At 40.1% G+C, this 27,617-nt stretch overlaps 1 protein-coding gene across 10 annotated transcripts in view; it reads left to right on the top strand.

Moving 5' to 3' along the window:
- Nucleotides 1-27,617, top strand: part of SIK3 (SIK family kinase 3) — a 277,645-nt gene that overhangs the window by 73,486 nt on the left and 176,542 nt on the right. Inside the window, exon 1 of one of the 10 annotated variants that reach the window (XM_053593249.1) lies at nucleotides 23,957-23,975. The exons of the other annotated variants lie outside the window; for them this stretch is intronic. The gene's annotated coding sequence lies outside the window, so the exon portion shown is untranslated. Of the gene's footprint in view, nucleotides 1-23,956; nucleotides 23,976-27,617 lie in introns of those variants that run through there. 10 annotated transcript variants of the gene reach the window in all.

The following is a 27,617-nucleotide window of genomic DNA, read 5'->3' as shown; positions in this document are numbered from 1 at the left end:
AGGTGCCTGTGGCTCAGAGGAGTAGGGTGCCGGCCCCATATGCTGGAGGTGGTGGGTTCAAACCCGGCCCTGGTCAAAAACTGCAAAAAAAAAAAAAAAAAAAAAAAAAATCTTATACCTTACCGCCTTTTATAATATTTTGAAATAAACACAAAAATTGCTTTGTTTTAAAAATAAAAATATTATCTTTAAAAAATAATCTTGTCTTTAAAACATTAAACTGAGAACAGAAACATGTCTATTTATGATATTCAGTAAGAATTCTAGTGTTCACATGCACTGCAGACGTTGTACGTTAGTTCAAGCCTGCAGTGAACTGAGTTAATTTTAAGTAGAGTTTGTTCTGAATATTTTCTTATTGTTGAACTTAATTTTGCTGTTTATAATATGAAGACAGTAGGTATCTTTTTATTTTATTAATTATGCTTTTTCTTTTGATCTGTACCCGAAAGAGTAAGAGTCTGCTCTTTCCATGCTATGAAATGCTGTAGTCTCACTGTAGAGCTGAGGTAATTCTGATTTGAGTGATTCTGCATGAATGCGGGATATTTTGAAGAATCTTACCTTTGATTCAACTGTAGGGAAGAAATAAGAGGTTATTAGCAAAGATAAGACGAGAGTCATTGCAAATAAATAATCTTTTAGTAATTTATTCTAGGCTACAGCCAGGGTGTGTTGATTTGGCTATAATTTATTAAGGTTGGTATACTGTGAAATTTTATTTGAATGGTTCTTTGTTTGAGAGAGTTCAGATGAGGCTGAGAAAACAGGAGATTGTATTTGGAAGGGGAGAAAGTTGTCATTAGGCCAAGACAGGTCAGTAATCCTGTAAGGAGAGTCCCTAGACAGGATGTTTCTGCTTTTAAAAATATCAACTGATACGTAAATTCACATATGTGGTGTATATGATTCTGGCCAAGGTTTCTGTTTTCTTTTGATTCAGGAATAAGACAAAACAGTTTTCTGCCATAGAACCTAACCTACACAACAAAAAAGAGACATTATAAAAACTGTTCAGAAACTTTGAATGGTATGATTTTCCGTTTTCTCAACAATTTAGCATTTGAAAAACCATGTAAAAACAGGAAAGATTTTAGTATAGCAATTAACTTTTTTACTTGGTTGTGTGGTATTTGAATCACTTGGCTTTGGTCCCCTCCCTTTCCCTTCTCTCTCTCTCTCTCTCTCTCTTGCTTGATTGTCATCTGTTTTTCTGCTTTGGAAGATGCCTTTTTATCTATGCCCTATGTATACAGGAGGCAAATTCAAAGCTAGCAGTTGCTTTGTTTATCTACAACTTCATTTACAGCTGAACTGGTCCTAAGCTGAGTCATTGAGGTTTGTTTTACTCAGCTTAGGTTTTGATGCTTGCTTGCTTTATTATTTGGGGGTGGCAGGAGCCTGGAATTCTGTGATTTTTCTTTTACATTTTAATTATGTTAGTGGCATAATGCTGATAAAAAATGTCAGAATCACATCCTTCACCATATCCTTCTTCAAAGAGGATAACGTGGGAGTATAAGTGTGGGACCAGTGTGGTCTCTCTCTTCAGTATCACCATTATTCCTGACAATTTAAATTGCTCCTTAGCCTTAGTGCAGCTTTCTTAGCCTTTTCTGGCCCAAGATGAATATTCCCACCTTTGAACTATTATAGGCTAATTGTCTGAGTCTTGTGGCAATTGACCTTATATTATTGGTTTGTGTTATTTCCAGCAGTTGACTTTTATTGTTAATGTAAGCTGCTTGAGGGCAAAAGCTGTTGTTTATTATATTCCTATGTATTTTATAGTGACTCTTGATTTATCCCTGGATTTACCTCATAAGTTTTCTTGACTTTTAAATGGTGAGAGGACCCTTTTAGAACATTTCATAAGAACTCTTAGAATCTTTTAGATTTTTTAGGTCATGCTGTGTTTGGCTATGGCCTTGATAAAAGCAGTTTTTCCCTGTTGCAACAGATAAAACTGAGATTCTGGGTGAAGACAAGATACCACAGTCTTCCTAGATTAACACTTACTTTGAATAATTTTTTTTGGGGGAAATAACAATATTCTGTACTTGAGCTTAATTTTTACCACCAGATATTATAAAGATGGAACCAAATGATATATAGTATTTAGCTATAGGGTCAGGTAAATAGCAAAATGTTAAGATCTTGCATAACTAATTAATATCATATGGAACATATTGGAATTCTGTTGTACTTGCTTTGTAACATTTAACACGAATTGATTGATACGGTGCTTTGAGTTTCCTTTAAGGGATTTCTTAATGTATTAGGGGTTTCAAATTGAAAAGGAATCTGCATGTTTTTATATAATATCCCAACTTTCATCAAAGTTACATTATGTTTTTCATTGCCCTCTTGGAAATGTTATTTTGCCAAACATTTAATATATTTTTCATACCGGCTTTGACTTGGTGACATGTAACGGTTCTGGAAGAACTAATGATATGTCAATAATACAAGTTAACTGTGATGGAATAATTGCAATAAATATGCCTATTTTTGTTTGGGGAGAAAGTCTAAAATTCTCCTTTGTAGGAGCTATTCTGAGCTATTGGAGAGGGTATATTTAGATCTTCATTTCTTTTCTTCTAACAAGTTGTGGGGAAAATACAAACCATATGTTACTCCTGAAATATTTCCTATGATTATGACCTTGGATTTTGTGGCTTCTTTCTTCAAGAGTTCTGACTCTTCTATAAGCATAGTCAGAAAGCTAGTTCTTCTTTAGGTAGTCAGAGCATTGTGTGATCCCATGAGCTGCCCCTACAACATCTATGCCTCCACATTTTGGTTATTTTTTTTCCTGGGAACTGTTTATAAAATATTTATATGCCACAATATCTCAACTTTCAGGAAAACATAGGTTATATTTACATACTCTTTTTTTTTGAGACAGAGTCTCACTATGTCGCCCTTGGTAGAGTGTTGTAGCATCACAGCTCACAGCAACCTCAAACTCTTGGGCTCAAGGGATTCTCTTGTTTCAGCCTACTGAGTAGCTGGGACTACAGGCCCCTGCCACAATGCCCAGATTTATTTTCAGAGGTGGGGGTCTCTCGCTTTTGCTCAGGCTGGTCTGGAACCCCTGAGTTCCGGCGATCCACCTGCCTTGGCCTCCCAGAGTTCTAGGATTACAGCTGTGAGCCACTGTGGCTGGCCTATTTACATAATCTTTATGTTACTATGAGAAACAATTTATGTACCTTATTATTTAAAAAAATTTTATTTTGGCTTGGTGCCCATAGCTCAGTGGTTAGGGTGCTGGCCATGTACACGGGGCTGGTGGGTTCGAACCCAGCCCAGTCTGTTAAAACAACAATGACAACTACAACTACAACTACAACAACAAAAAATAGCTGGGCGTTGTGGCAGGTGCCTGTAGTCCCAGCTACTTGGGAAACTGAGGCAAGAGATTCTCTTAAGCCCAAGAGTTTGAGGTTGCTGTGAGCTCTACTGAGGGTGACATAGTGAGATTCTGTCTCAAAAAAAAATTTTTTTTATATCTTCTTACTATCTTAGTAAAAAAAATGGATCTTGGATTTTAGGAAAAGTAAACATATGGCTTATTTTGTTTTACTTAAAACATTTTTGGGCTGGGTCTAAATAAGATGGTACAAAATTAAAAAAATAAAATTTGCTGGGTGTGGTGGCGTGTACCAGAAGCTATTCAGGAGGCTAAGGTGGGAAGACTGCTTGAGCCTAGGAGTTTGAAGCAGTAGTGAGCTGTGATTGAGCCACAAGGTGACAGGCATTATGCTTATACATTAAGTAACCCTGTCTCTAAAACAGAAAAAAATTTTTTTTTTGTATTATGATAAAATACACATAATATTATTTTAGTTTTTATTTTTACTTTTTACTTTTGTATTTTTTCCCTTACTGTTTCTGTTCTCTCAATGAAAATATCTCATTTTTTGTTTGTTTTTCGGTAGAGTGCTATGACATCATAGCTCACAGCAACCTCAAACTGTTGGGCTCAAGTGCTCCTCCTGCCTTAGCCTTCCGAGTAGCTGAGATTACAGGTACCCACCACAATGTCTGGCTGTTTTTTCTGTTTTTTTTTTTTTTTTTGTAGAGACGGGTCTCCTCTTTCTTACTCAGGCAATTGTCTTGTTTTTTGAGCCTCACAGTTTTTCATTAGGATGCTCTTGTTATTCACAGAGAGAAAAGTATAATTCATTGTCTTTCCCCCTCCCCCCCAGAAAATGTTTTTGAAATATTTTTATTCTTGAAAACAAATTCACCTAGGAGCATTTAATTTTGAACTTGGGTGAATTAGCACTATCACCTGTATTAGATGTTTTAACAATAGAGGTTAAGACCACTTCTGATTAGATTGGTTTCAGAAGACCACTTCTGATTTGGTTTGGTTATTTTATAACCAAAGTTTGTATTCTGAGCTTACTCCCCCTAGTCAGAGATTTTGCAGATGAATTTTTATCTGGAACCTCAACAAGTGCGAGATTGATAGAAGTGGAATATTTAGTATAAATCTATTTTGTAAGTGTACTCAAGTTTAGAAAGAGAATGACAAGCTAGTTTTTATAAACACGAAAGGTGAGTTATCTGTGGTCTAGAGAGCTTTAGGTTATTTTGATTTGATTATACATTATAAAAATTCTAGTTTACGCATGATAGTTCTTGTAAATGGTAACAGTTTTAAAAAGCACCTTGCATAACAGCAGCACCAACGAAGGCCACCGACACTTTCAGCATGTAAGAGCTGGACTCTTTTTTCTTTTGGTATTGGCACAAAAATAGAGAAGTAGATATCTGGAACAGAATAGAGAATCAAGAGATGAATCCAGCTACTTACCGTTATTTAATTTTTGACAAGCCAATTAAAAACCTTCAGTGGGGAAAAGATTCCCTATTTAACAAATGGTGCTGGGTGAACTGGCTGGCAACCTGCAGAAGACTAAAACTGGACCCACACCTTTCACCATTAACTAAGATAGACTCTCACTGGATTAAAGATTTAAACCTAAGACATGAAACTATAAAGATACTAAAGGAGAGTGCAGGGGAAACCCTTGAAGAAATCGGTGAGTATTTTATGAGGAGGACCCCCCGGGCAATTGAAGCAGCTTCAAAAATACACTTCTGGGACTTGATCAAACTAAAAAGCTTCTGCATAGTGTAGAACACAGTAAGTAAAGCAAGCAAATAGCCCTGGGAATGGGAGAAGATATTTGCAGGTTATGTCTCTGACAAAGGTTTAATAACCAGAATCCACAGAGAACTCAAACGCATTAGCAAGAAAAGAACACGGGATCCCATCGCAGGCTGGGCAAAGGACTTGAAGAGAAACTTCTCTGAAGAAGACAGGTGCACGGCCTTCAGACATATGAAAAAATGCTCATCATCTTTAATCATCAGAGAAATGCAAATCAAAACTACTTTGAGATACCATCTAACTCCAGTGAGACTAGCCTATATCACAAAATCTCAAGACCAGAGATGTTGGCGTGGATGCGGAGAAAAGGGAACACTTTTGCACTGCTGGTGGGAATGCAAATTATAAGAGCTAGAATCTTTAAGTAAGAGTTGTATACATGATTTTCACAAAATCCCCATAATGTAGGTACTGCATTTTGCCAGAGCACTTTTTTGCCCAAATTTTTAAGCGTCAAATAAGGATGCACATTATACTTGGGCAGTACTAACTCCATATCTGTATAATTTTTTTTTTAAGACAGAGTCTGATTTTGTCACCCTGGGTAGAGTGCTATGGCATCATAGCTCACAGCAACCTCAAATTCTTTGGCTCAAGTGATCCTCCTGCCTCAGCCTCCCCAGTAGCTGGGACTAATGGCACCCACCACAATGCCTGGCTGTTTTTAGAGATGGGGTTTTGCTCTTGCTCGGGCTGGTCTCAACCTCCTGAGCTCAAGCAATCTGCCTGCCTCAGCCTCCCAGAGTGCTTGGATTATAGGCGTGAGCCACTTGTATGGCCCTGTATAAATGTTTTTGATTCTTTTGTTTATGCATTAAAAGTATAACTTTTGAAAGCAATAATGTTATACATGTACAAAAAAATACCCTGGAATGTGTTAGTTGTGTCCCCTATGCACTACCCCGTCTCCCCAGCTGCCCCCTCACCAGGCAGGCACCACAGTTGCAAGAGCCTCCAGCCCGCCCAGTGGATGGTACTGGACACCACCACCACATCTTGGAAGCAGGCATGCTGCCTATGTGAAACAGTGGTTAGTGTTGGGACCTTGGCAAAAGAAAGGCGGAAGTGGCTGCACAGTCGTGCCTCCTTCTGTAGTGGTAAGTGCGAGGCGCAGAGCAGGCTGCCCTGGAGAAGCCAGAAGGGAGCCCAGGTGGCGGGTGAGGGTGGTCTGGATGACCTGAGCACCTGACCTCCTCCCAGCCCACCATTGTCCCTATATCCTCTCATTTCCTATTCTTACTCACATCTTTCAGGAATGTGGCCACTGCCACTCCACTGGGAACCCTGGTGGGCTTACTTTAGGGAAGCTGGTATGAGGGCCCAGGGCCTTCCCTGCCTGGCCTGGGCTCCTGATGGTAGATCTCTGCCCTTTTCAGGCTGCCTGGTCATTAGGGCAGCTGGTCCCATTCTAAGGCCCCTGGGACACTGCATTGAAGAGGATAATTCCTGAGCTGGGACCTGGGAGACCCGGGTTTTGAGACCTGGTTGTACTATTAGCTGGCCCTTGTGACCTTGGGCCTCAGTTTCTGTCTGCAAAGGTACCTGGCAGTGAAGCACGAAACCTTGGGGGTACCTGAGCCCATAGATCGTAATTTTGAGCCTATGATTTGTCTAAATCCCTAAGGTATTGAGTTGGTATAATTTCCCAAACTTGCCAAGAGGAAGAAACATCTAGAATGCTTGTTACCTGAACAGATACCCAGGTCTTTCTCGTGGAGAGTTAATTCAGTATTTGGATGTGGTTGATGAGTCTTGTTTTAACCAGTCCCCCAGGTGATCTGTAGGATTTGAAAGTTTGGGAAAGGCTGATTGTCATTCATTCTGACATTACTGAATGCCCAAGTTCTGGATGGCTCATAGAGGTCCTGGTCTAATCTTACCTGCCACCTGGGCTCATTCTTGGCTTTTCTGCAGTAGGCACCCCTGTGCCTCATGCTTCTTTCTCGTGAGAGAAACAGGCATCCATGCATGGCCACTTCTGGGCTTTCCTTTAAAAAATTAAAATGAAAGATTTTTTTTTCCTGGAAGTTTGGGCCAAAACATGGTGTGCATTATGCACAGGAGCACAAAAATACACAGCAAAATATGGTGGTTAACTTTTATCTGTTTTATGAGTGATTAAAAACAGGCACAGTGAATTAAAGTGAGTAATACAAAATTCTCAGATAGAAGATGCAGAGCTAGTTTCAAATTCAGTTCCCTTAACCACAGTGTATTGTATTTGTGTTGCTTTAACTTGATTTGACTTTATTTTTTTTTTTTGCAGTTTTTGGCTGGGGCTGGGTTTGAACCTGCCACCTCTGGCATATGGGACCGGTGCCCTACTCCTTTGAGCCACAGGTGCCGCCCACTTGATTTGACTTTTTGGCTAATCTGATCTAGAGGCTTTAAAATGACATATCATGAAATTCTAATTTCCACATAGAATCATTAATTAAGTTCCTTAATTTGTACTTGTTTAGTTTGTAATGATTGTTGAATAAGTCTATGGCCCCCAACCCCTGAGTCTGTGGCTTGTTGGTACAATATCACTGCCTGAGCGCCACCTCCTGTTCCACTTCCCCTCCCCCACTCCCACTCCCAATTTGTGGAAAAATTATCTTCTGTGAAACTGGTCCCTGGTGCCAGAAAGGTTGGGGATCACTGGAATAAGTTTCTTGGCAAATTTAAATCTTCATTGTATGTTAGAAAATATTATCTGTACCATTAAAAAAAATTCTCATTGCTTATCTCTTTCATTCAAATTTTTAAAACATGAATGTTCGTTCAGGTCAAATTTTAAGTTTTGATTTATTTGGACACTTCTTGTTTTATTTTTATTGTGAAGGTACATCCTCATTCAAACACATTTGGACTTTTGTTATCTTTTTAAAAAAGTTTTAAGAGCAATTTTTGTGAAACCATGGATAAATAAAAGATGTGTTGTTTTTGATTATGAGTTGCATTATGGAACCAATGCAGTGTAGACAGTTTGATATACCAATGAACTGTTTAGGAAGGATATGGCTGGTGAATGCACAGTACGTGTTTGGTTTGAGAAGTTTGATTCTGGTAATTTTATTCTTGAAAATGAGCCATGTGGGTGACCTGAGACTGCAGTGCATGATGATGAGCTGAAAGCTGTAATGCAAGTGAATCCATCTCAGGATTTGATGTTACCATTTCAACAATATTGAATTATTTGAAATAAATTGGCAAGGTAAAGAAGCTGGATAGATGGGTTCTGCATGAATTAAAGGAACATCAGAAGAGAAAACATCTTGCTTTGCTGTCACAACATAAAGGGGAACCATTTCTACACTCTATTGTCACATGTAATGAAAAATGGATTCTTTTGGACAATTGCAAATGTTTGGCACAATAGTTGGGTACAAAGAAGTGTCAAAACACGGTCTAAAACCAAATATTTATCCAAGAAAGCCAGAGTGTGTGTTTGGTGGCCCAGCCCTGGTATTATCCACTGTATCTTCATGAAACCTGTCAATCACAGCAGATGTCTGCTGCAGCCAGTTGGACGAAATAATGAAGATGCTTGTGATTAAGCAGCTGAAATTGGTCAGTAGAGACAGACCAGTCCTCTTGCAAGACAACGCTCCATCCCCCCCGTTGCACAAACAACGCTTCTCAAACTACAGAAGCTGGATTTGGAAACTCACCCGCCATATTCAGCAGACCTTACACCGACTGACTACCGCTTCTGCCAGGGCTGGGACCACTTCTTGCAATATTTAATTCTCAACAAGCTGAGGAAAATGCCTTTTGTAATTTCATCGTCACTCGCTCTCTAGGCTTCTTCACTGCTGGCGTAAACAAGCTGCTGGTTAAAAAGGCAAAACTGTGTTGATAGTTTAGGTGTCTACTTTGGTTAGTTGTACTTCTGCTTGGTTCAGAATATAATATTTAAACTTTTGATTCAAATCAGACATTTCAGGTTTGATGACCTCCTAAATAATATAAATGAGAATTAATAGTGGAAGGAATTTTTCAGTGACTAAAAGCAAAGGAAAGGTTTGTTTGGGTTTTCTTTTTTTTCTTTTTTTTTTTAGTCTTATTTGGACTATAGAACTTGCCTTTCAACAGATTTCACAGATGAAAGAATGGAGTGTGAACTCACCATAAACTATGTGATTATCCAGAACTCTACAAAGTTTGAAATTTATTTATTTATTTGTTTATTTTGAGACATAGTCTCACTATATCACCCTGGGTAGAGTGCTGTGACGTCACAGCTCACAGCAACCTCCAACTTTTGGGCTTAAGTGATTCTCTTGCCTCAGCCTCCCCAGGAGGGACTACCTGCCACAATGCCTGGCTATTTTTTTTTTTTTTTTTTTTTTTTTGCAGTTATTTAGCTAGCCCGGGTCGGGTTTGAACCCACCATTCTCTGTATGTGGCTGCCGCTGTAACCACTGTGTTATGGGCTCCGAGACTGAAGTTTGAAATTTAAAGATCATGCCTTAATAAAATTGATAATTTGAATCATGCTGGCATTGTCTTCACATCTCTTGCTTATTTATGGAGCATACCATGATTACTTATATGTACTATATTTGGCTAACCTTTTTTTTGAGACAGAGTCTCACTTTGCTGCCCTTGGTAGAGTGCTGTGGTGTCATAGCTCACAGCAACCTCAAACTCCTGGGCTGAAGAGATTCTCTTGTCTCAACCTCCCAAGTAGCTGGGACTACAGGCACCTGCCACAATGCCCGGCTGTTTTTAGAGAGAGGTCTTGCTCTGGCTCAGGCTGGTCTCGAACCTGTGAGCTCAGGTAGTCCACCCACTTTGGCCTTCCAGAGTGCTAGGATAACAGGCATGAGCTACCACACCTGGCCTGGATAATCTTTTTGTCATTAAGTTTTCTCTGCTGTTGTTTCCTTAGCACCAGTACACACCTCATTTTTTTTTTTTTTTATACAGAGTCTTACTTTGTTGCCGAGACTAGAGTGCGGTAGCATCATAGCTCAGAGCAACCTCAAACTCCTGGGCTCAGGTGATCGTTTTGCTTCACTCAGCCTTCTGAATAGCTCGAACTGCAGGCATTTCCACAAGAGAAACATTTTGATGGTTGCCTTGTTTTGCTGTCATGACATAAAGGGGAACCAGATGGTTTTTCTTTTTTTAATAGAGATATATCTCGCTCTTGCTGAGGCTGGTCTTGAACTCCTGAGCTCACAAAATCCACTCACCTCAGCCTCCAGAGTGCTAGAATTATAGGCATGAGCCGCTGCGCCTGGCCAGGGACACATCTCATTATGTTTTGTTCAACTAATTTGAGAACATATTAAAAAATGATTTAATAAATTTTCCTTCTGTTGTGCATAATATTTTACAAATAAATCTTATTTTTACTTTTATTTACTTGCATAGAATTAGGAAATTAAGATGCTTTGAGACCTTTAACGTTCATCTGTCCAAAGTTTCACATAATGTCAGTCTTTTGATTATTCAGGTATTAGATAATTTTTTTGTTTTGTGTTCATTCAGTATGGTTGTTACAGTGTCAGTACTGTAGGATTTAATAAACTCTTTCTCCAGAGTGTGCACTAGTTCTTTATGTTCTTTGTAATAATTTACACAATGCTGTGTGGTATTATTGTTGTTTGATTTAAATTTTATCTGAATCCTCCCCTGCCAATAACCTAAATCTCTCTTTTTATGCTGTTTTTCTCTTCCCCCCAAATTATAACTTGATAGGGATCATAAATCTCTTTTCTAAAATTTAACTTTATTAACCTGCAATGGACTTGGGATTTTTTTTTGGGAGGCCGGGGGCCGGGTTTGATCCCGCCACCTCTGGTATATGGGGCTGGCGCCTTACTCCTTTGAGCCACAGGTGCCGCCCTGTTTTTTCTTGCCATATAAGGTGACCTCCAGTGACAAATAGCCATTACTTTTTTTATTTATATGAGATTCCTTCATTTTATAAACTGTTATCAGTGTCCTTGATAATGGTTGAAAAATCAGTTGATACTGGTTTCTAATACTAATTTGCCTTGAGCTTGATCAGTCATGTTATACCCATAAATAGACATTTTTCTTAAATGTGAACATTTTAATTATATATATATTTTAATTATGAACATTTTAAATATATATATATATATATCTTACAGGCGCCGCCCATTTTAATTATATTTTGATATAGTTCATTAAAGGTAATGATGTTGGGCGGCGCCTGTGGCTCAAGGAGTAGGGCACTGGACCCATATGCCGGAGGTGGTGGGTTCAAACCCAGCCCTGGCCAAAAAATAAAAAAAATAAATAAATAAATAAAGGTAATGATGTTACTACCATACGTGTAAGTTATTGAAGACTATTGAAATCTTATGACAATGCTATCATAAATATAAAAGTAGAGCAAGGACGAGCCAAACCAAGCTTGTTTGGTCACTGACTCACCTGTGCCATCTAGAGCATGTTCTGAGGGAATGTGGCCTCACACTTAATGGGGTGCAGCATATATGTGCTTGTACACATCCTTTTGAGTGGATATTAACAGTTCTGAATTCAAAGCTTCCATCTCACTATCAGTAGAATCTTCATCAGTGAAACGATTCCAGAAGGAAACTACAAAAAGAAGACAAGTAATTATTATTATTATTACAATTATTATATTGTTCTATGTTAAATCTTTAAATGTTATAATTTGAAATGGGCTGTTTTTCCTGTTTTATCTAGTCTTCTACATAATGAAAAAAGAGGGTTCATTTTTATTATTTATATATTTGAGAATTAGGGGACAACCAACATAGGTTATAAATGTTTTTCATGCTCAAATGCTGATGTAGTCTAATCAAAGATTAAAATAAATAGATGTACTGTGTTCATGAGTTGGAAGACTCAACATAGTGTAAAGATGTCAGTTCTCCCTAAATGAATAACACAAATTTAATGTAATTTATATTAAAAGCTCAGTAATCGTTTTTTGAAATATAGATAAGATTATTGCAAAATGTGTATGGAAATACAACGGAACTAGAATAGCTAAGTAGAAGAAAAAATGTAAAGAATCAGTGTACCTGATTTCAAAACTTACTGTACAGCAGCAGTAATCAAGATTGTGCAATATTGGTGGAGGGATAGATCCAAAGATCAGTGGAACAGAATACAAAATCAAGAATAACAGAGGCTCAGACCAGAGAATCACTTGAGCCCAGGAGTTTGAGGTTGCTGTGAGCAATGATACCACCACACTTTACTGAGGGCAACATAGTGAGACTCTGTCTCAAAATAACAAAACAAACAAACAAAAACCCCAACTAATTTTGACTTAAACCATACACCTTATATAAAAATTAATAATAATAATAAAAAAATTAATAATGGTAAAACAAAAAAACTTTTTAGGAAAAAACTATAGGGGAAATTTTTTAAGATTTAGAGCTAGGCAAAGAGTCCTGAGGCTTGATACCAAAAGCATAATCAATAAAAGGAGAACTTAATAAATTAGACATCATAAAAATGAAGAACTTTTGGCTGGGTATGGTGGCTCGTACCTGAAATTTAGCACTCTGGGAGGTCAGGGAGGAAGGTTTGCTTGAGCTCAGGAATTTGACACTAGCTTGACACTAGCAAAGTGAGGCCCTGTCTCTACTAAAAATAGGAAACCTGGGTATTGTGGCAAGTTCCTTTAGTCCCAGCTACTTGGGAGGCTGTGGTAGGAGGATTTTTGAGCCCAGGAATTTGAGGTTGCTGTGAGTTAGGCTGAGTCACTGTAGCCTGGGTGACAGAGTGAGACTCTGTTTCAAAAACAAAACAAAAGGGTGACAGCTGTGGCTCAAAGGAGTAGGGGGCCGGCCCCAGCCAAAAACTATAAAACAAAACAAAACCCAAAACACTCCCAAACCAAAAACTTTTGTTCTGTCAAAGACCATGTTTAAAGAATGAAGAGATAAACTACAGACTGGGAGAAGATATTCTGAAGCACATATCCAGTTAAGGACTACTAAACTGTATAAAGAACTCCAAACTGAATAGTAATAATAATAATTAATAAATAAATAAATAAACAAGCTAATGAGAAAATGACAAAGACCTGAAGAGACTTTTTTTCTTTTCTTTTTTTTTTTTTTTTCATCGCCCTGGATAGAGTGCTGTGGCTTCACAGCTCACAGCAACCTCCAACTCCTGGGCTCAAGCGATTCTCATGCCTCAGCCTCCCAAGTAGCTGGGACTACAGGTGCCCACTGCAACGCCCAGCTATGTTTTGGTTGCAGCCGTCTTTGTTGTTTGGCGGGCCCGGGCTGGATTCGAACCTGCAAGCTCAGGTGTATGTGGCTGGTGCCTTAGCCACTTGAGCCACAGGCCCCGAGCCATGAAGAGACTTTTCATAGGAGAGGATATATAGATGGCATAGAAGCACATGAAAAGATGTTTGAAATCATTAGCCATAAAACCACAGTGAGATATCCCACAATAAAGAGTTTAATTTATAAAAACAAAAAATAATATATGAACTTATTAGATTTGGTAAACACGGGAACTAAGGCTAGAGCAGAAAACAAAAAGCGCATGTGATCTTTATACCTGTAGGTAACTTCCACTGACATTTTTTGTTTTATACTTTTTTCCTTTGTCAAAATCTCCAACTGTCTTTCATTTTATTTTTTATTTCAGATTAATCTGAGGGTACAAATGTTTAAGTTATAATGTTTTCATTTCTAAGGTAAAGTTCAAGTTGTAGTTGAGACCTTCACCTAGGGGACATGCTGGACACCCCTACATTGTAGACATTAGATGAGAACCTGCCCGCCACCCTCCCTCCTCCACCTTCCCCTCCCTCTCCTCACCCCTTTCTCTCACTATACTGTACTTCTGTTTTTCTTTCATGTGGATTTTTTTCTTTTTAAAAAACGGTGCATTTTTATTTTATAAAATTAACTGATTATACAGGGTTATATTACTTCTTTCAAAATAATGAGTGTTTTTATTACTTAAAGTTATCCATTCATAAAATTTTTAAATGGCTTATAATACATGAATACATTTAATCATTTTTTTTTTTTTTTTTTTGCAGTTTTGACTGGGGATGGGCTTGAACCCACCACCCCCTGTATATGGGGCCAGTGCCCTACTCCTTGAGCCACAGGCACCACCCTAATCATTTCATTTATACCTTTTACATACTTCCATTTTGTTGCTGTTATAAATAGTATTGTGATGATCATTTTTGTATATAAACCACTGTCAGCATTTCTGATTCCTTCCCTAGAATAGATTCTTAGATATTAGGAATTACTGTGTCATTGGGTTTGGGCATCTTAGAGGCCTTTAATAACTACATATTGTCAAAATCCTTTACAGAAATACTGTTGTCAGTTTATCCCTCCATATTCTTGGATTTCACCTTTCTCTAGAGAAATGTTCAAGTTACTCATTTTCTTTCTTTCTTTTTTTTTCTGAGACAGAGTCTCAGTTTGACACCCTTGGTAGAATGCCCTGGTGTCCTAGCTCACAGCAACCTCAAATTCTTGGGCTCAAGTGATTCTCTTGCCTTGGGCTCCCCAGTAGCTGGGACTACAGGTGCCGTGACAGTGCCCAGCATTTTTTTTTTTTTTTTTTTAGAGACAGGGCCTCACCGTGGCTCAGGCTGGTCTAGAATTCCTGACCTCAAGCGATCCACCTAGTCTTATTTGCCCTGGCTTCTGGCTATTCTCCTGTTTTCTTCTCTGGCCATGCCTGCTGTGGCTCCCAGTCAACCTCAGCCCCGTTTGCTCAATATATTAGGTGCTCTTTTCTGGCCTTTATGCCTTTCCTCATGCTTTTCTTCCTGACATGCCTCTTCCCTCTCCTATTCACTTTTCAGATTTCTTTCACCTTCCAACGAAGTCCCCCGTAGAAAGAGTTCAGGGCTTCGTCATTTGTTTTCCCGTTTATTTCGCCACTGTCCACATTGGTGTACTTTTTGTTAAACTGTCCACAGCTGTTAAACTAAATTGTGTAGCAGATTCTACCACCTAAAGCGGGAACTGTATGCTTTTTTGTTTCGTCAGAGCTTGAGAATCGTGTCCAACATATAATAGATGCTTAAATACTTCTTGACTAGAGAAAGGGAGGCAGGGAGGGAGGAAGGAAGAAAAAAAGGAAGGAAGGGAAGGAGTGTGGGTGGCTTTCATGCCGAAAAGTGGGAGAAGGTTTTAACTAAGAAAAATCACAGAATTTAGAGTCATAGAAATTGAGTTTGAGTCCTGCCCATCCTTTCTTAGTTTTCATATAATTTCAGGCAAGTCATTTCCCTTTCCTGAGCTTCAGTGGGGTTTTTATTTTTATTTTTTGGTTGTTGTTTATTTTAGCTTTTTTGTAAAATGAAAGTAATAGTGGTAGTAATGATAAAAGTGCTTTTAAAATAATAGATATTCTGGGCGGCGCCTGTGGCTCAGTGAGTAGGGCGCAGGCCCCATATACCGAGGGTGGCGGGTTCAAACCCAGCCCCGGCCAAACTGCAACCAAAAAATAGCCGGGCATTGTGGCGGGCGCCTGTAGTCCCAGCTGCTCGGGAGGCTGAGGCAAGAGAATCGCATAAGCCCAAGACTTAGAGGTTGCTGTGAGCCGTGTGACGCCACGGCACTCTACCAAGGGCGGTACAGTGAGACTCTGTCTCTACAAAAAAAAAAAAATAATAATAATAATAGATATTCTGCAATTTTAAGTTAATTGTTATCAGTAATAAAAAGCATCTCATACATGTTGGCTATATATGTATAATGTATTTGCTTTATTGAAGTAAGCAGAGAATTACTTAAAACTTTGGGGGAGGGTGGCTCCTGTGGCTCAGTCGGTAAGGCGCCTGCCCCATATACCGAGGGTGGCGGGTTCAAACCCGGCCCCTGCCAAACTGCAACCAAAAAAATAGCTGGGCGTTGTGGCGGGCGCCTGTAGTCCCAGCTACTCGGGAGGCTGAGGCAAGAGAATCGCTTAAGCCCAGGAGTTGGAGGTTGCTGTGAGCTGTGTGATGCCACAGCACTCTACCAAGGGCCATAAAGTGAGACTCTGTCTCTACAAAAAAAAAAAAAACTTTGGGGGAGACATCTCCATCAATTATAAGATCAGTTTACGTGATTTAGCTACAGTTTGGTTACACTGTTGACCTATTTAATGTCGCATTTTCTCATCACATGTTCAGAAACTAAAGGTGGGTCAGGGTCAATTCGTTTTAGGAAACAGCTTTCCCTGCAAGGAGTCCGTAATGCTCCTGGTCTGTGAGGTGAAATTTCCAGGATGATGAAACATGCAGATGTGTAACAGAGTTCCGTATTATTTTCTAATGTGGTCTGACTTTTCCAACTATTGCCAGTGGCAAAATTGTGTACTACCAGTCCGCCCTCTTTACCATGTTTTCTGTACAGAAAGGTATAGTTAGAACAATGATGACTGATCTGTTTTCAAGAAATGCTACTATAACCTTTAAGTCTGATGGGTAGATTGAGCATTTAAAGCTGTAGCTTTTTCATTGCATCTGGATGACTGTATATTCCTACCAAATGAATCACTTTATGAATATGCATGAGCTTATAAACAACTTTTTATAAAAAAATTCTTGTATTCTGAAAAAAAATTAAATTGATAGTATTTTCTAAATTTTCTGTGAGAAGTTTTCCATTACCCTTAGAAATTCTTTGATGATGTGTTTTTTTTACCCCTCAGTTATGGTACTTTTTAATCACACCTCTGGCTTTATTTTCTCCACTCTTTTTTCCCTAAGTTTCTTAATTTCACTGTTTTTACCTTGTCCTTTAGATGGGTGAAATGGTGACAACTTATTTTATTTTATTTTTGAGACAGAGTCTCATTGTATCACCCTGGGTTGAGTGCCGTGATGTCATCAAAGCTCATAGTAACCTCAAACTCTTGGGCTCAAGTGATTCTCTTGCCTCAGCCTCCCCAGTAGCTGGGACTACAGGTGCCCACTATGACATGTGGCTAGTTTTTCTATTTTTGGTAGAGACAGGGACTTGTTCTTGCTCAGGTTGGTCTTGAACTCCTGAGCGCAGGCAATCCACCCATCTCAGCCTCCCAGGATGTTAGAATTACAAGTGTGAGCCACAATGCCTGGCCGACAACTCATTTTATGAAAAGAGCAGCTCACTAGCTGGAGACCAGGCAGACAGTAGAGCACTATGTGGCCTTTACTGCCCATGAAAGGCTTGCGGCAATGATGTGACCGTTCAGCCTTTTTTTTGTTTGTTTTGTTTTGTTTTGTTTTGAAGCTCACTCTGTTGCCTAGGCTAGAGTGCCCTGGCATCAGCCTAGGTCACAGCAACCTCCTTCTCCTTGGTTCAAGTGGTCTTCCTGTCTCAGCCTCCAGAGTAACTGGGACTACAGGTGCCTGCCACAATGCCTGGCTGACTTTTTCATTTATTTTTTTATTGTTGGGGATTCATTGAGGGTACATGACTTTTTTATTTTTAATAGAGACGGGCATTTCACTCTTGCTCAGGCTGGTCTCAAACTCCTGAGCTCAAGTGATCCTCCTGCCTCCCAGAAAGTTAGGATTACAGGTGTGAGCTTTTGGGCCCAGTCCCCCTTTAGTCTTTTATTGATAAATATAATTTATATGTTAGATTACTTTATTAAATTTCTTTTACGTTTGACCTGGAGGTGCAACAATGTATTGCTTTGGGACATTTTTAATTGTTAAAAATCGTGATTGGAGGGCACGGCACCTGTGGCTCAAGGAGTAGGGCGCAGGTCCCATATGCCGGAGGTGGTGAGTTCAAACCCAGCCCTGGCCAAAAACCAAAAAAAAAAAAAAAAAAAAGCTGATGAAAAATTGTGATTGGGTTTTGATCAATGTATATACTCTCAAGTTATTATTCAGCTACACTGTGGGCTTTTCTTCTGCATATCAGCAGCTCAGAATGGTCAAAATTGTCTTATTAATGCTTTAATGACCATTCATGATGTATCATATTGTAGAATGCAAGTACAGATATGTGTTGCTTAACAGTGAGAATACGTTCTGATTCATTTCATAGTAGTATGAACAACATAGAGTGATGCAGGAGCCTAAGCTATGTGGTAGAGCCTATTGCCCCTAGGCTAAAAACCTTTATAGTACGCTAATAAAGTCAAGCACTCCCTGGGTTACAGACATCTGACTTGCATACAACTTGCCCTTATGAAGAGAAACTATTACAGTAAGTCCTGAAGTTACAAACAAGCATCTTACTGACATACAACTTGTACTTATGAACGGTGGCTATCACAGGTAATAGGTAAATGTAGCTGTTCTAACATACACACAAATTCAACTTAAGAACAAACCTAAAGAACCTAGCTCATTTGTACGTGGGGATTGCCTGTATACTGAATATGTAGGCAATTGTAACATAATGACAAGTATTTGTGTATCTGAACATCTAAACATTAGAAAAGGTATAGTAGGCTGGGTGCCTGTGGCTCAGTGAGTAGGGTGCTGGCCACATAACACCGAGGCTGGCGGGTTTGAACCTGGCCAGGGCCTGCTGAACAACAATGACAATTGCAACCAAAAAATAGCCAGGCGTTGTGGCGGGTACCTATAGTCCCAGCTACTTGGGAGGCTGAAGCAAGAGAATTGCTTAAGCCCAAAAGTTTGAGGTTGCTCTGAGCAACCTCCTCATGCCACAGTGCTCTACTGAGGGCAACATAGTGAGACTCTATCTCAAAAAAAAAAAAAAGGTATAGTAGTAAATTATGGTATTGTAATCTTACAGGATCACCACTGTATATGGGTCCATAATTATGTGGTATGTGACTGCATGTGCTCTCCATACATTTCCCCTTTTTGGGGTATATGAACCATATATTCCCTGTATTTACATTTATTTTATTTAAAGATTTTGTTTTATGAATGCCATCATTTTTTCTTGATAAAAATGGTTAGTATAAAACTTACGTTGGAGAAGTTGGTAGCAGGGGCTTAGTATTGACCACGAGTGTTATTGATGCAGTGAAAAAGTCTTTGAGAGGCAGTCGGGGACTTGAGTTCCAGGTCTGGTCATGCACTTGATTCACTGCGTCATCTATCTTGGTTGACAATAACCTAACAATGAAAACAATCACAAAATCATTGATGCAGTTTGCAAAACCCTTTTACAGAAGGTACATTGGGCATATGTATATTTATTCCCATTTTATAATGAGGAAACTAAAGCTCCAAGAATTTAAGAGATTTGCTGAAGTCACATAACTGGCGAAGGCTAGACCTGCACTGACTCGTGTCCCCCTGTTTCCTCTTCAGTTATGCAGCACTGCCTCTCCTTTCACTTACCTGGTGTCAACTGTGAAATGAGGGGTTGGGTGGGATTGGTGATTTTCTTTTTTTTTTTTTTTGTAGAGACAGAGTCTCACTTTATGGCCCTCGGTAGAGGGCCGTGGCCTCACACAGCTCACAGCAACCTCCAACTCCTGGGCTTAAGCGATTCTCTTGCCTCAGCCTCCCGAGTAGCTGGGACTACAGGCGCCCGCCACAACGCCCGGCTATTTTTTGGTTGCAGTTTGGCCAGGGCCGGGTTTGAACCCGCCACCCTCGGTATATGGGGCCAGCGCCCTACTCACTGAGCCACAGGCGCCGCCCAAGGGATTGGTGATTTTCAAGCTACATTTGCCCAGAATTCTAGAACTCTCTAGATTTAGAATTTAATCATAAGATTCTCCAGCTTTGTTTGTGGAACAAGGATTAAAATATGGGGAAAACTTTTTTGGCTCAGCACCAGGATGGACACACTGGAGTGGGGTAGTGGTTACTCATTTCCAAATGACCTGAGGCTCTTGTTCCATGTGTCATTATTACCGGAGGATCTTGTGTCCCTTTAGTGTGATGGGGCAAAATGAGGGTGGAAAGGCATTTGATAAAAACTTTTGGTTTTGTGTTTGTTAAAAAGAAGAGAGGTGGATTCCACAGCTACTTTTAAAAAGTTTGAAAGCTGGGCGGCGCCTATGGCTCAATCAGTAAGGTGCCGGCCCCGTATACCGAGGGTGGCAGATTCAAACTCCGCCCCGGCCGAACTGCAATAAAAAAACAGCCGATCGTTGTGGTGGGCGCCTGTAGTCCCAGCTACTCGGGAGGCTGAGGCCAGAGAATCGCTTAAGCCCTGGAGTTGGAGGTTGCCGTGAGCTGTGTGATGCCACGGCACTGTACCGAGGGCCATAAAGTGAGAAAGTGAGGAAAAAAAAAAAGTTTGAAAGCTACTGCATTATATGATTTTTCATGGCATGTTTCAACCTATGAGTTTATAAAATATTACAACCTTAACTTTGGTAGTGTTACCAAGTGGGCCCAGGGTGACATTAACAGATGTCACAACCATATATCAATTGAGAATTCTAGGGCATTAATTAAAGCCCTGTTTATCTTCCAAGATAGTCTTTGTTCTTATTTGCTAAAGTAACTAATTTTAGTATTATTTAGGGAAAAGAGGCAAAATGTCAGAAATGAGTATGAGTTACTATGTTTATGGAGCCAATGTTGTAATGTTCTCTTTTTTTTAAAGACTTTGTAGGGGCAAAGAGGAAATTTTCCCTTTGTCCTTTGATGGTTCACTGAAAGATCAACTGATAGAAGGCAGATTAATAGGAGAAAAGGTATACAAATTTTATTATCATGCATGGGGTAAGGAAACTCACAGAATAATCACAACCCAGTGGAGTTCCAGTGCTTATGTACCCTTCTTAGGGAAGAGATATGGGAAATGTGGATGATTTTAGGGGAATAGTAGATGATTTTTAGAGTTATTTGTTGGGCTTGGAAAATATACAGTGGCCTGGGACGTTTTTTGGCCTGCAGAACAGACAATGGTTTGTGACAAAAGTCTGCCCAGGTGTGTTGAGAGACTTCAGTCTTTATTCCTACCATTTCAATTCAGTAAATGAAAACTCATGGAGGTCATTGTTTTTTCTTTGGCAGGTCTAGACTTAAGACAGATTAGGGGCTCAGCACCTGTAGCTCAAGCAGATAAGGTGCCAGCTACGTACACTAGAGCTGGTGGGTTCGAATCCATCCTGAGCCTGCCAAACAACAATGACAACTAGAACCAAAAAATAGTTGGGCATCATGGTGGGCGCCTGTAGTCCCAGCTACTTGGGATGCTGAGGCAAGAGAATTGCTTAAGCCTAGGAGTGGAGGTTGCTGTGAGCTGTGACGCCACAGCACTCTACCCAGGATGACAGCTTGAGACTCTGTCTCAAAAAAAAAAAAAAAAAGATAAAGGAATTTCATCCCATGCTTTGGGAGTGACAGAGGAAGGGGTGAAGGGACAATCTGAGAGACTTTAAAGGGTTCTTCAGGTCAGCATGTAAATATGCCGTATCTCGGGGTTTCGGTTTCTGAGTCTCAGCAACTGCTAGCACAAGTGACTGATGTTGGAGTGGCATTGGAGTTATTTTAAAAAGCGACTATATTGAACTTTGGCTTACACGAGTTAGCGTGGGTGTCATTTGTGTTTTCTACAATCTGCCAATGGTTAAGCCTGGCATTTCTATCAAGAAGGAGCTCTTTTTGCTTCTAGAGTAAAGGTGTTTTTTATTAACTCTTGAAACAAATCCACTTATGTAATTATTTCTATGTTTCTTTGTTTCTGAACAAAATGGGCCTGTCTGGTTGGCTAAAATATTCTTTTAGCTACACAAAAATGCAAGTGACAATTTCCATTTATAACATTATTTACCTTTGCACCATTTTATTTTATTTTATTTATCTTATTTTATTATTATTTTTTTCGAGACAGAGTCTCACTTTATCCCCCTTGGTAGAGTACTGTGGCATCACAGCTCACAGCAACCTCCAACTCCTGGGCTTAGGTGATTTTCTTGCCTTAGCCTCCTGAGTAGCTGGGACTACAGGCGCCCACCACAACGCCCAGCTATTTTTTTGTTGCAGTTTGGCTGGGGCTGAGCTCGAACCCGCCACCCTGGGTATATGGGGCTGCCGTCCTACCCACTGAGCCACAGGCACCGCCCCTGTACCATTTTAAAAAACACTTTCTCCCTTGCTTCCACAATCTGATGAACATCTTATTGATGACTGTGAGAGACTAATTTGGGCCCTGTGGTTATAAATGAAATTTCAATTCATTATTTCTTTCCTTAATTTGTCTCAGGATATATCACATAGTGATGATGCTTTTTGACCTAGGCTTGGTTTTTTTGGTTTGGCTGATACATGAGGCAGCTCTGTTCGGTGAATGTGGTTTCCATGCTTACAGGCAGGTGAACCTGTCCAAACTGCCCTGAGACTCTCTCCTTTCTGCTTCATGGAGGTTGGGAAAGCCCCACAGGGATTTGATTCTTTAAGAATTAATTAGTGCACAGAAGTTGAAACTGTAGACTGAAGGGGAAAAGATCAAGATTTTTCAGTTGGGCTTTTTTCTTTTTTTGTATGTGTATAATATGGGGTTTACCCTTAGTGTTTTCTGACTGAAGGGTTTGGCCATTAAATAATTGTCTCTGATGCTTATATTTTCTAGGTAAAATTTACATGTCAGGAAATGCACAGATCTTCAGTATGCAGTTAATGAGATTGGATGAGTTATTATAGCCACCACCTTAATGAAGATAGAAAACATTTCTATCATCCAAATAGTTCCCTTATGCTCTTTCCAGTTAATATCCAGACGCATTTTCTTGTATGATTTTTTTTTTTTGAGACAGAGTCTCACTTTGTTGTCCCTGGTAGAGTGCCCTGGCCTCATAGCTCATAGCAGCCTCTAACTCCTGGGCTCAAGCGATTATCTTGCTTTAGCATCCCAGGTAGAGTGGGACTACAGGTGCCCACCACAATGCCTGACTATTTTTAGAAATGGAGTCTCGCTTTAGCTCAGGCTGGTCTTGAACTCATGAGCCTCGGGTGATCCACCCACCTCGGATAAGAACATTTTGACATACCCAAGTAAAATATCAGACCCAAAGTAAAACTTACATAAAACTATTTTTTCTTCATAGGTAGGCCTATTGTTGTGGGTAGAATGTGCTCAAAAGCTGGTTCCTTAACTAATTAGTAGATTTAAATTTTTTTTTGAGACAGAGTCTCACTATGTTTCCCTTGGTAGTGTGCTGTGGCATCACAGCTCATAGCAACCTCAAACTCTTGGGCTTAAGTGGTTCTGTTGCCTTAGTCTCCCAAGTAGCTGGGACTACAGGTGCCTGCCACAATGCCTGGCTATTTTTTGTTGTAGTTATTATTGTTTAGCAGGCACTGGCAGGGTTTGAACCCGCCAGCCCTGGTATATGTGGCTAGTGCCCTAACCACTGAGCTATGGGCACTGAGCCAATTTAATTTTTTTTTTTTAATTTTAATTTTTTAAAGATTGGGTCTTGCTAGGTTGCCTAGGTTGGACTTGAACTCCTAGGTTCAAGTAATCCTTCCATCTCAGTCTCCTGAGTAGCTTTGACTACAGGAACTTGCCACCATGCCTGGTTTAATTAATAGAGTTTTTGATAATTGTTGACAAAGAAAGTATGGTGAGCAAAGCAGCCTTCCTTTCGTGTAGACTTTACTTCTTGAAACATAATCTCTTATGTGTGAAATTGAGATTAGCTTTCCCTAATAATAAACAGTGATCTGTATACTAAGTGAAAGGCAGAGAGAACACTAGCCTAGTCACACTCTTACTTTTCTGTATCCCTGGGATATATCACCCTATTTGTAAAACGTCATTTACCTCACCAGGCTGCCATGGACATTGGTTAATGTTTGGAAGATTCTGTGTGAAGAATGAGGTTTTGTCTGTGTGCTCTGACCAAGACAGTGGAGCAAACTTGTACCAAGATGCTGACCTTTGATAAGCAGCCCTCCCTCCCAGTCTGACTTGTGAGTCTATCTTTCTTTCGTGCAAATAGTTCTAAAGGTTTAATATTTATTTTTTACTACACATGCAGTAGGCTTTCTCCTCTTGTGTAGAAACCGCCCAGACGACCGTGGATTACTCTAGAATGTAGACACAACAGACTGATTCTCCTGTACTCTCACAGCACCAGGTACTTCTGTGACCAGATTTGTGGGAGTATTTCCTTACACACTAAGAAATCCGCCAGTTCTACGGGGGCCACCACCTGCATGTCTCACAGTTTAGTTCCCTTCATCAATTCAATTCAATTCAGTTCCTACGCTGCCTACATGGAGATGCTGTCAGATCTCACAGGTTGATGATTCAGTACCACAAGAGTGGCTATAAATTGGGTTTCTCATGGTCCTTTCCTTGGATGTGCTTAATTTGTTAGAGTGACTCAGAACCTAGGGAAACACAGGCCCGGCGTGGTGGCTCACACCTGTAATCCTAGCACTCTGGGAGGCCGAGGCGGGTGGATTGCTTGAGCTCACAGGTTCGAGACCAGCCTGAGCAAGAGCGAGACCCTGTTTTTACTAAAAATAGAAAAATTGAGGCAAGAGGATCGCTTGAGCCCAAGAGTTAGAGGTTGCTGTGAGCTATGATGCCATAGCACTCTACCCAGGTTGACAGCTTTAGACTCTGTCTCAAAAACAAACAAACAAAAAAAGAACCTAGGGAAACACATATGTCAGTTTGTTATAAAAAATATTTTGGGCCGGCTCAGCGCCTGTGGCTCAAGCCGCTAAGGTGCCAGCCACGTACACCTGAGCTGGTGGGTTCGAATCCAGCCCGGGCCCGCCAAACAACGACAGCTGCAACCAAAAAATAGCTGGGCGCTATGGCAGGCGCCTATAGTCCCAGCTACTTGGGAAGCGGAGGCAGGAGACTCTCTTGAGCCCAGGAATCGGAGGTTGCTGTGAGCTGTGATGTCACAACACTCTACCCAGGGTGACAGCTTGAGGCTCTGTCTCAAAAAAAAAAAAACAAAAAACTGGGGGGGGGAGGTCAGGCATGGTGGCTCATGCCTGTAATCCTAGCATTCTGGGAGGCCAAGGCAGGAGGATTGCTTGAGTTCAGGAGTTTGAGACCAGCTTGAGGAAGAGCCAGATAGGGTCTTCTCTAAAAATAGAAAAATTCACCAGGTGCTGTGGTGGGCATCTATAGTCCTACCTACTTTGGAAGCTGAGGCAGGATTGCTTGAGCCCAAGAATTTGAGGTTGCTGTGAGCTAGGCTGATGCTGTGACAAGTCTGGGCAACAGAGTGAGACTCTGTCTCACCCTCCCCCCCACCCCAGATAAAAAAACAAACAAACAAACAAAAAAAAAAACAAAGCTTCAGAATGTTTTGCCTTTTTTTTTTTTTTTAAGAGACAGGGTCTTGCTCTGTTGCCCGGGCTGGAGAGCAGTGGCCTGATGATACACAGCTCACTGTAACCTCAAATGCCTCCGCTCAAGCAGTCCTTCTACCCCAGCCTTTCAAGTAGCACTCAAGGAGAGGCGTCTGACACCATGCCTGGCTAATTAAAAAAGGTGTTTTTTTTTTTGTGGAGACAGGGTTTCCCTGTGTTACTTAGGCTGTTCTCAAACTCCTGTCCTCAAGTGATCCATCCTCAGGTCGTGACCTCCTGCAGTGCTGGGTTTAGGTAGGCATGAGACACCTTGCCTGGCCATAAAGGCTATTTTATGAAGTATACAAATGAACAGCCAAGTGAAGAGATACCCAGGGAAAGGCCTGGAAGGTTCTAGATCATAGGAGCTTTCATCCCCATAGAGTTGGGGTGTATCCTCTCCCAGCAAGTGGACATGTTACTCTGCACCTTCCTAGAAACCCCCTGAACTCAGTTCTTATGGGTTTTTAGGGAGCCTTTATTAGGTAAGCACAACTGATTAAATCACTGGCCACTGGTGATCAATTGAACCTTTAGCCCCTTTCTTGTCCCCAAAGGTGGGAGTGGGGCTGTGAGTTCCAACCCTCTGAGTTTAGGGTTGGTTCATCTGGCAACCAGCTGCCAGTCCTGTGGTTATTATTTAGGGACTTTCCAAAAAAATCTCATTACCATAAGTGTTGTGTAGTTGAAAAGGGACTGTCTTACATTTTTATCACTCTGAAGCTGTCAAGGAGCTGTGTCAGGGATCACAGACAAAAGGTCACATACAGTATTTTAACCAAACAGACTTACTGCTTTAGTCACTTAGAAAATTGCGAAATTTATAGAAAGTGTGAGCCAGGAGTTGTAGACCACAAAATGTATATGACAGTGACCCAGGCTCTTCTGAAAGGTGTGTGCTTTGTGGGAACTGGCCGAGTCGGCTGTTGTGTGTATACTTACTTGTTGTGAACAAATGAATATCTAGTTTGATCTGGTCCACTTGTTAAACCCCTGGGATTTGGGAGGCTGTTGTTTCTTCGGTGTGTTCGTTTTTGTTTTAGCTAGTTGTAATTGATGTGGTTGGGGAAGGTATAGCTTTGAACTTCCCTTTTCTTTTAAGTAGAAACACTGGAGCCCCTTGTGGCTCAATAGTCAATGAATTGTTGTTTTAGTTCTTTTTCTTTTATTAAGGAAAAATCAGAGGCAGAAAATCATTTTATTTTGGGGCCCTGATATTGGTTATTAAGAATAATTTCTCGAGATCTCCTTTTTCTTTTTTTTTTTTTTTTATTGTTGGGGATTCATTGAGGGTACAATAAGCCAGGTTACACTGATTGCAATTGTTAGGTAAAGTCCCTCTTGCAGTCATGTCTTGGAGATCTCCTTTTTCTTAAGTTGAACATGGTGTTTATAAGTATAACCCATGTACATTTAGAAAAAAATATTTTTATTTCTTATCAAGGAAGGAAGGAACAAGAATTGGTCTTCCACTGGGTTAGGCCTAAAATTCTATTGATAGTTTAGTTTCAGGTAATAGGTATTATGTGTCTAGTACTGGTAATATATGTCTCTGGAGAGCAAGGTTGCAGCAAAATGATACACATGAGTGAGTATAAAAGAATGGAAACCTAGTATGAAATTACACAGGCTTCTTCATCCAGCCCCTGTCCTGTGTCAAGGGAGACTGAGTTTGTGTCACTGCTTTATGTAAGGCCACTCGATCTACGGTTTCAGGGCTCTTGAAACTGTGAGATTTCCCTTTAACTGGTTCAGTCTGTTGGAGAGCTAAATATCATTTAGATTCAAAATGAGAAATTTCCCATTATTCTTTGATATAATTTTTAAGAGGATTAAAAAATCCTTTATAACACTGTTGTAGTAATTTCAGTTTTTTAAAGAACCCATTGTATTTGTTTAGTTTTATATTTATGTGGCGTCTAAGCATTACTTTGTGATGCTTGATAATTATTATTCACAATTGCTTACTATTTGGATTAGTCCAGACCTAAAGTTTAAGTTAGGAAAGTTTATCTCAATCTAGTTTCTCCTATTCAAAAGGAAGTTGATGGGCAGATTATTTGTAATTTCCCAGTTAAATTCATTTTGTCCTTCCTTCATTGGACTGTCAGCCAACTTCAGAATATCAAGGTTCCTCATATAATCTCTGTTTTGTTTTTCTTTTTTTCTTTTTTCCTTAAGCAGGCCTAGGCAAAGTTTGAACCCGCCGCCCCTGCTGTGCAGGGCCGTCACTCT

Source organism: Nycticebus coucang, chromosome 6 (genome assembly GCF_027406575.1).
Source record: "Nycticebus coucang isolate mNycCou1 chromosome 6, mNycCou1.pri, whole genome shotgun sequence".
Taxonomy (NCBI): domain Eukaryota; kingdom Metazoa; phylum Chordata; class Mammalia; order Primates; family Lorisidae; genus Nycticebus; species Nycticebus coucang.
Note: the sequence above shows the minus strand (reverse complement) of the source record. Positions and strands in the feature narration are given on the sequence as shown.